This window comes from Fukomys damarensis, unplaced genomic scaffold (genome assembly GCF_012274545.1).
Source record: "Fukomys damarensis isolate Sample0158 unplaced genomic scaffold, DMR_v1.0_HiC HiC_scaffold_19, whole genome shotgun sequence".
In the NCBI taxonomy this organism is placed as follows: Eukaryota; Metazoa; Chordata; class Mammalia; order Rodentia; family Bathyergidae; genus Fukomys; species Fukomys damarensis.
The window spans coordinates 8,276,793-8,285,618 of record NW_022900931.1 but is presented as its reverse complement, the minus strand read 5'-3'; the positions used below and the strand labels follow the sequence as shown (position 1 = coordinate 8,285,618).

The window sequence follows — 8,826 nt, the reverse complement described above, 5'->3', positions numbered from 1 at the left end:
CGACGCCTGGGGGTCCAGGGCGCGGGGGTCCCGCGTCATGGGAGCGTCCTGAAGCCGGAAGGGAACGCGGCGCCAACCTGGGCACGAGCGCTTGTTGCAACGATAACAGCATCCTCTCGTAGAAGGCACGCTGTGTCCCGGGCATTGTACTGCTTCACATTTGTGTATTTAATTTTCATAACAGCCCCGGAAATAGATACTATAGTTATTCCTATTTTACAGATGAGGAAACTGAGGCACAGAGAGACGGTCATTTGCCCCAGGCCACACAGCTGGTAAGTGGCAGAGGCAGGATTAAAACCAGGTAGTCTCATTCCAGAAACCCCTTTAACTAACTCTGGGCTTCACTGAAGGAATGACAAGTGGCCGTGACCTGGGTTTTGGTCCTGACTCTAACTCACTATGTCTCCTTTGGCCTCAGTTTCCTTTCTCTGAAGTGAGAGCCAGGAGTGGGAGGATTGACTCCAGATGCTTCATAATCTTGATCTTGCACTGCCTACGTCCTCAAGAGGTGCTTTTGTACGGAGGTACACACCTATGTCAACTCCTTGGCCTCTTTTACTCTTCTAGGGCTAGGGTGCCAGTTCTCTGGCTCCTCTCCTGTCATAGCACTCAGAATTGCTTATGGGCTTCTCAGCCCCCTAAACTAGAAATTGGGACTCCTCGGAGACAGGAACTTGTGATCCCCTGCTTACCATTGTGTCCCCAGCACCTACCACTACTGTGCTAGGCACTCAGTATTTGTGAGATAGGAGTAGTGTTGGTAGCCAGGTCCAGCACAGGCCTTGCCTTATGGACAGACATGTTCCCTTCTGCCTTTGAGAGTCTTGCAGCATTGGAATGGAAGAGTAAGAGATGCCCTTTACTGCTGCATGCTTATGAAGGTTTGTTGTAGGCTGGAAGCAGAGAGGTCTGTCCCTCTGCTCTGTAAACCCCCTAGAGGACAGGACCTTGGTATCAATGTCTCCATTGTAGGAAGCAGCCAGGAAACACGAGCTTGGTTGTGGCATTGAGAGAAAGAGGGGCTGGGAAGAAATGGTAGATGGTTCGAGCTGTGTTAGCCTACTGAGAATGACCACCTGGGTCATGCAGAGCAAGGTGGCTGTCAGCTTCTATTGCTTCTAGGTGTGTCAAAGCCCGAGGGCTTCGAATTAGAAGATGGACTTTACTAGCTCCAGAATGTGTTTGCTGGGTGGTGGTAGACTTATTTGTTTGTTTTGATTTTGGAGGTGGAACTCAGGGCCTTTGCACTGAGCTATATTGTATCCCTTTTTGAAATACTGAGGCAGGGTCTCACTAAATTGCCCAGGCTGACCTTGAACTTGGCATCCTTCTGCCTCTGCCTCCCAAGTGGCAAGTGTGTCACCTGTCTGGTGGTGTAGACTATGAAAGAAAGAATACTTTACACATAGCCCTCAAGGGCCTGGGATTTAGCTCAGTGGTTCTGCTGCCTGCTTCTTGCAAGTGCAAGGTCCTTAGTTCAATCCCCGTACCAAAAAAAAAAAAAGTTAAAAAAAATGTAAACATAGCCCTCTTGATGCCAGGCAAGGGAGTGGCAGGGGTGTCCATACATGGCATCCCTTCACACGAGGTGTCTGGGTGTCCACTCCAGGCAGGGTGACCTGGCTTCCTCACCCAGATGTGAGAGAAGCTCAGATACCCGTGTTCAGCAGGTGGCTGTGAAGGCTGCTGCTCTGTCCACTGGGCTGGGGATATGAAGATGAATGAGGGGTGGCATCCACCCTCCCTGCGTTTCTGGTGTGGGCAGAGGAGCATAGCACTAGCACAGTGTGTAAGGCACTTGAGGGTCAGTGAGGACCTGCAGTGTGCACCCAGGGCACACAGTAGAGAACACAGAAGGTTTTGCTTTTCTTACTTTTGTTTGTTTGTTTCCTGGCACTGGGGATCGAATCAGGCCCTTTAGATTAAGCTACATTCCCTGCCTTTTAATTTTTTATTTTGAGACAGTAAGTCACTGAGTCGCCCTGGCCAGGCTCTAATTTGCAGTCGTCCTGTCTCAGCCTCCCCCAGTGCTCAGATTATAGGCATGGGCCGTCATACCCAGGCTGGCCGTGCTGGTATGGCCTTTGGATTCTACCCCAAATGTGATGTCAAGTTTCTAGGTAGTTTTGAGTAGGGGCCTAATGTTGTCTGATTTATGATTGGGGAAAGATCTCTTGGTTTTTGTCTGTTTTGTTTGGCACTGGTGGGAATTGAACCCATTGTGTTGTCGTGCCCATGCTAAGCAGCCCTCATGCTTTTGAGTGGCAAGAGTGGAAGAGCCTGGGACTTGCTGAGTGACTGCTAGTCATCCAGGCGAAAGAGGATAGGGCCTTGGCCAGGAGCTGGCAGGGAGTGGTGGGAAGTATCTGGGTCTGGCTGTTCTGAAGGAGGAGCTGGTATGATATACTGAGGGGTTGGGTGTGGGTGCATGGCAGAGTGAGAAGAGCCAAGACATTTGCCAAGGCTGTGTATGAATAATGGCAGTGCCTTTTATGGGTTGGGCAGTCCTGGTAGAGGAGCACCTTGTGGGCAGTGAGAATGAAGAGATTGATTTTGCCTGGGCTGTTGAGTCTGAAACGAAAATCAGCTGTACACAGTGGTACACATCTGTAATCCTTGCTATTCAGGAGACTGGGACAAAGAGGGTGGAAAGTTTGAGACCAGCTTGGGCAACTTAGTAAGAGTTTTTTCTCTGTCTCAGAATAAGTCAGGCTAGCAAGGTAGCTCAGTGGTAGAGCACTCCTGGAATCTATCCCCAGTACCCCAGAAAAAAGAAAATCAGCCAGGCCCGGTGGTGGTACATGCCTGTAGCCCACACCACTCCAGAGACTGGGGCAGGAGGATCACTTAAGCACAGGAGTTAGAGGCCCATGTGGGTAACATAGTGAGACCCTCAAAAAAAGAAAAAAAGGAAAAAAAAAGAAAATCAACATGAAACCAATTATTTTTTTAGCTTAGGCATTTCCTGAGTAATTGTATCTATGAAGCACAGGTGCTAGCTATGTATTTTTTTTAGTGTACATTAAAATAAATATATGTCAGCTAAAATTAAAACATCCATTTAAAAAAAGTCCGTCACCGTAGCCCTTTCCCTTAGCCCCTGCTGCTGGACTGCCCCAGTCTTTAGTGGCTCTTCCAGCAAGTATCAGGGACTCTGATGATGGGAGAGCCCCTGATGGAAACTCTGGCAGCGGTGGGGCCAGGAGTGAGTTGGCCTCAGAGAAGCGGGTCACCCTGTGGGGTGGAGATGGCAGGAGGCTTTTCAGAGAGGAGAAATTGCTGCCTTCACCATGAGCCATCTTCCTGAGGCATTATCCTCCCTTGCTGAGTTTCCTTTCAGCCTCGGCCTCACAGGCATTCAGTTGCCTTCACCACACAAACACTCAGCCTTTTCATACCATAATTTGATATTCAAGCTGTGGCCTGAACTGGGAACTTGCTTTGTCCGCTTGAGCTACCCAGGCCTTTGAGACCAGTCTGTGTGGGTACATTTGTGAACTCTGTTGATGTGACCTACACAGAGGTGTAGAGGAGCTTGTGCTGGAATAAATGTGCACGGGGTCCATTGGCCCCCCCTGGTTAAAACACAGTTGGGCTCGCAGTGAAGGCTTCCTACCAGAGGAGGACTGTGGGAAACTCCTTCATGAGGGCAGGCGGAGAGGAGGCCCTTGGAGCAGTCTTCCTTCTCACCAGATTTCCTGGTGCTTCTCACATGCAGTCCCTTCACACGGTGGAGGAGTGACAGTCCCTGTGCTCGCTGTCATGTGTGAGCGACTCTGGCCGAGGGAGCCAAGTGCGAGTCGCCCCCTTCTCAGCTTCCCAAAGACTCGTGCCCCCAGCTCTCACAGGCCTGGCATTTGGGGGCGTGAAAGGACGTATGCATCAGTACCTGTGTGGGCGGTTTGTGTGACTCGTAAATATGTGACCTTTCCGAAAATTGTTCCCAGTGTAGGTGAGGAGGAGACTTGGCAGACTTGTTTGTGGAAACCACCCTGGTAGGAGAACCCTGATGGAGTGGGAGAGAGGCAGTGAACGCACCAGCTAGGCGCTCACTCAGCCACAGCAGTGTGATGGAAAACTTGGGCTCCCTGGGAAATCCAGGAAGACCAAATACTCTCTTGCTCTCTCTCTGGTAGTCTTCTGCATTCTCTGGTCATTTGTTATTGAATCGGTGTCTGAGGTGTTGTGGGGACCACATTCTGGGCAGGGCCTGCCATGAGAGGAGAAACCAGAGTCATGAGAAACTGCCCACTTGTCATTAGATCTGAGACACCATTATCATAAAGGACATATCAGTGTTTTGTATACTACTAAAAAAAATTTCACTGCTACTAAACTTGCAACACATCATCTCCAGACATCTTCACTGTTCTGGACAGTGAATAAAACCCATCATTACCAATCCAGAAAGCAGTTCCCTTTCAGTTTCCCTTCAGACTTCCAGATGCCCTTAGGACTTGGTTTGGTCCTACTGTGTTCTTAATGCTTTTCTGACACTTGCTAGTCTTCCTCTTTTTAAAAATCTAGACCAGGTCACAGTCTATAGCAGGCAGTAGATTTGGCTAGAAATGAATAATCTAGTTTTGCTTTTGTCTTTTATCTTGTAGGTATAACAAATAGTAATTGGCTTTCCAATTACAATACTGAAAAAGTTTACTTTCAAAATGAAATTATGTGAGAAAAAAATGTAACTATAAAGATAAAATAAGTGGGTAATTCACTGAAGGTGGGGTATGGATAATTGAGGTTCGGGGAACACAGACCCCTGGCACCAGCTGGGTTTGAGCAGGGACTTTGAGGGTAGATTGGACTGAGAAAGAAAGAAAAGGGGACACCTTTATACTCTTTGGTCATTTTTTTCTTTTCTTAAGAGCGAGCCAAGACAAACTGGCTGGGAACTTAATGTTTAAAGAGGGCCAATGTACAGTAAGTAGGACTTTGCTCAGCAGGGTGTGTGTGTATAAATAGTTGGTTTGTCTAAGTATGTGCTGGTCTCTAGGACTATACCCTTGGGGGTCAGAAGCCTCTTCATTTGAGGCCCCCAGAGTGTGTCTGGCTTTTCAAGGAGGGCACATGTTCCACGGAGATGTCACTTCCCTTCTGCTTTTGGTGTGAACCCCTCCTGCCAGAAGTGGGTTATCTTCCTGCACCTTTTGTTCTGGTCACCATTTTTGGAAGTCACCGGGAATGCTGTGTGGAAGGCTTTATCTGTGTGAGCTAGGCAGCAGCGGGAAATTGTTCGTCTGTCAGGGGTGAGATTCAAAACTGTGTCAACGGTCTGGAAGGCTGGGATGAAAGCAGTAAGGTAGAAGCCGACCTGTATAAATTTAGGTTTAACAATCCTTTTTCAGCAGTTGGGGGAGGCACTGACACGCCAGGCTTCACAAGAAGGAGCCCTTGCTATTTTAGTTGACAGCAAGTAGGAGTTCCCAGGGGGAGGTGAGCTAGTTGCCTGTCTTTTATTTAAATACATGAAAGCTGTTGGTTTTCATGTTTTTTTTTTAATCTTGCCACATGATTTCTTTTGTTTTATTTTAGTTTTCTTAATTCTTTAGGGTTTCCAGGTACACTGTCAGATCAATTGCAAATAGAGTTGTTTTTCTTTTTTTCTAATTCTTGTGTTCCTGTTCTTTTCTTTTGTCTAATTGCCCAGACTAACACCTCCAGTTGAGTTGTGTGGTTTTTTCTTTGTTATTGTTTGGTTTGGTTTGGTTTTATTTCATTTTTAGTACTACAGATTGAACCAGGGCTTCTGGCTGAGGTACATCTCCAAAACTTTATAGTTTTTTGAAATGGGCTCTTGTTAAGTTGCCCAGGCTGGGTTCAAACTTGGAATCCTCCTGCCTCAGCCTCCCACAGTGCTGGGATCAGGCATGAGCCACCATACCTGACTCAGTTGAATGTTGAGTAATGCTTTGTTCCTGATTATACTGAGAATGTCTCTTTTCTTGTCTTTCGCACTAAGAAAGATACTTGCACTATGTGTATCTGTAGCCTGTACGTACCTATATCAAGTTAAGAATTGAGCCGAGCATAGTGGGACACACTTGTAATTCAAGCTACTTGAATTACTTGGGAGGTTGAGGTAGGAGGATTGCAAATTCAAGCCCAGCCTGGCAACTTAATGAGACTCTGTCTCAAAAATCATTTAAAGGATCTGGGATATAGCTCAGTAGTTACTAGGTCAATCTTAATAAATATTACTAGATCAATATTATGAAAATCTTATCTTTTTTTAAAAAAAGCACTTAGTATAGAATTATCCAGATTAGCCACATTACTCACTGAAGAACAAGGCACTTGTTAAGTGGGTTGACTGCTGTGACATTCACGGGTTTTGTAACTTGGGAAGTTTTGTTCTCAGTCATATATGGCCACAGTGTAAGTATGGTGTCTGCCCACCCCAATAGCAGTGCCCTGGACTCCTGCTGTGAAATGCTTTCACAGGAATTATCTCTGAGCCACCTAAACACTGACAGGGCAAGTTCCACAGTCACCTGGTTGTGTTTCCTTCTTTGCTTGTGCGACACCTCTTCTCTAGCCTTTTTAATAGTATGTCTCTAACATGGAGTGGGCCTGTACATTGCTTGGGTAATGTTTGTTTTTTTGGAAAGTATAGATCTGTTAGAAAGATGCCTGCACCTGGAAGCCCCTGCCTGCCCACTGTGGGAGTTAGATAGATAATGGCAGAGGAAGCACAGTGACTGCAGCATTGATGGCAGGCTTTGCACTGTAGGCAAACTTTGTATTGTTCGCCTCATGTGAGGATTCAAGTCCAGTCCATCTTAATCTCATCCATAGTACAGACAGGACTCTAGGTGTAGAGCCTAAGGTCTTCCCCTCTCTTACTTTAAAGCACCTACAACACTTGAGAGTGCTAAATAGTGACTTCCCCACCCAACTTCTCAGGAGGACATGGAATAATCTTGGCCAAGGAGAAGTTTTTGGGTGTCTCCTCAGTGTTAGGTTTAGTTTCATTCCAGCTGGAGATGGGAGGCAGATCCTGGGAGGGGAGTTTCCTTGGGACGTTTATGTGCCAGGTTGTCTGTCTGTCTTTCAGGCCAGCAAATTCTTTCCACCTCTTCGTATATGCTGTTCCCTCTGCCTAGCAGCTCCTTCCCTGCTCTCTTTGCCATTCAGGTCTGGCCCTGAGTTCACCTCCCCCAGAGATGTCTGCTCTTCTGACCACCACCCCCAAGACCCTGCCTGTCACTATATCTTCTTACTCTGGGGTCTTTGCCGGAACACATATTCCTGGCCAAAACTGTCTCGTCCATTTATTGTCTTGCAGCCTCTCCCCCTGCAAGGCAGGCCTCAAACAATGAGCCTTCCTGTTGTTTTCCTGCTGCATTGCATTGTGTCGTCCTTTGGACCTAGCTAATGCCAGCCTGTTGTGAGTGCTCAGCAAATGTCTGTCAAATGGATGTGTGTATTGAGTTTACTATACTCATATACCATATGTGGTTCTAAAGGAGTTATGTTCCCGTTTACTATATTAGGAGGGACATTGGTTTGTTTTAAAATAAAACAGGTCACGAATTTTTAAAAAATTAGAGCTAGAAATTATTTTGTGTTACTAGGAGGAAGTTTCCCATTAGCTGTCACTTGACCCAGAAGTGTTAAATGCCCAATGTAATTGGACCTGATGAATTTAAACTCTTATTGTCACTTCATTTCCATTGGTAACTTTTAGTCATATTTTCTGTTCTCAAAGACAGTGTCTTTTTAACACTGTGGTGAAATTATGTGATTTTTTTTTTAAGTAAAAGTTCTGTAAAGATGACATAAATATAGCGACATACCATGTTGGTACATTGGAATAATCAACATAGTGGAGATATCTTCTACCCATGTTGATCTGTAGGTTTAAAACAGGTCAAATCAAACTTGAACACAAAGAGCAACGCTGGAGGCATCACAATACCCAATTTCAGATATACTGTAGAAGCTGGGCATGGTGGCACATGCCTGTAATCCCAGCACTTGCGAGGGTGAAGTAGAATTGCCATGATTTCAAGGGTAGCCTGAATTACACGGCACAATCCTGTCTCAAAAAAAGAAAAAAAGAAGAAAAAAAAAATCAGAGCCATTGTAATAAATACAGTACAGTGGGGCGAAGCTGGATGTCCACATGGAGAAGATCCCATCTCACCCTGTACCAAATTCAACTCCAAGTGAACCTCAGACCTAATTGTAAGACCTAAAACTTTGAAAATACTACAGAAAACACGGGAAACACTTGAAGCTACAGAAATAGAAATTGACTTCCTAACTGGAACTCTAGTAACTCAGGAAATAATAGCAAGGATGGACAAATGGGACTTCAAATTAAAAAGCTTCTGTACAGCAAAGATAATAACAGAGTGAAGAGAAAGTCTATAGAATGGGAGAATCTCTACGAGCTGTTGTTCTAATAGAGGGTTCATATCCCATATATATGAAGAACTGGAAAAATATAACAACAAAAGAATCCAGTTACTGAATTGAACAACTGAACTGAACAGACACTTCTCACAAGCACAAATGCCCAATATTCAAAGTGTTCAACATCTTTAGCCATCAGAGGAGTACAAATTAAGACTAAAGATTCCAACTCGGGGCTGGGGATTTAGCTCAGTGGTTCAGTGGCCTGCCTTGCAAGTGCAAGGACCCGAGTTCAATCCCTGGTACCAAAAAAAAAAAAAAGATTTCATCTCATACCAATCAGAATGGCTGTCATCAAGAATACAAGATATACTGCATGGGCCGGGAATTTAGTTCAGTGATACCACCGCCTGCCTCACAAGTGCAAGGACCTGAGTTAGATCCCTGATACCAAAGGAA

General features: G+C 45.7%; 1 protein-coding gene across 1 annotated transcript in view; it reads left to right on the top strand.

Moving 5' to 3' along the window:
- Tab1 (TGF-beta activated kinase 1 (MAP3K7) binding protein 1) overlaps nucleotides 1-8,826 on the top strand; it is a 27,913-nt gene that overhangs the window by 645 nt on the left and 18,442 nt on the right. The window lies entirely within an intron of this gene.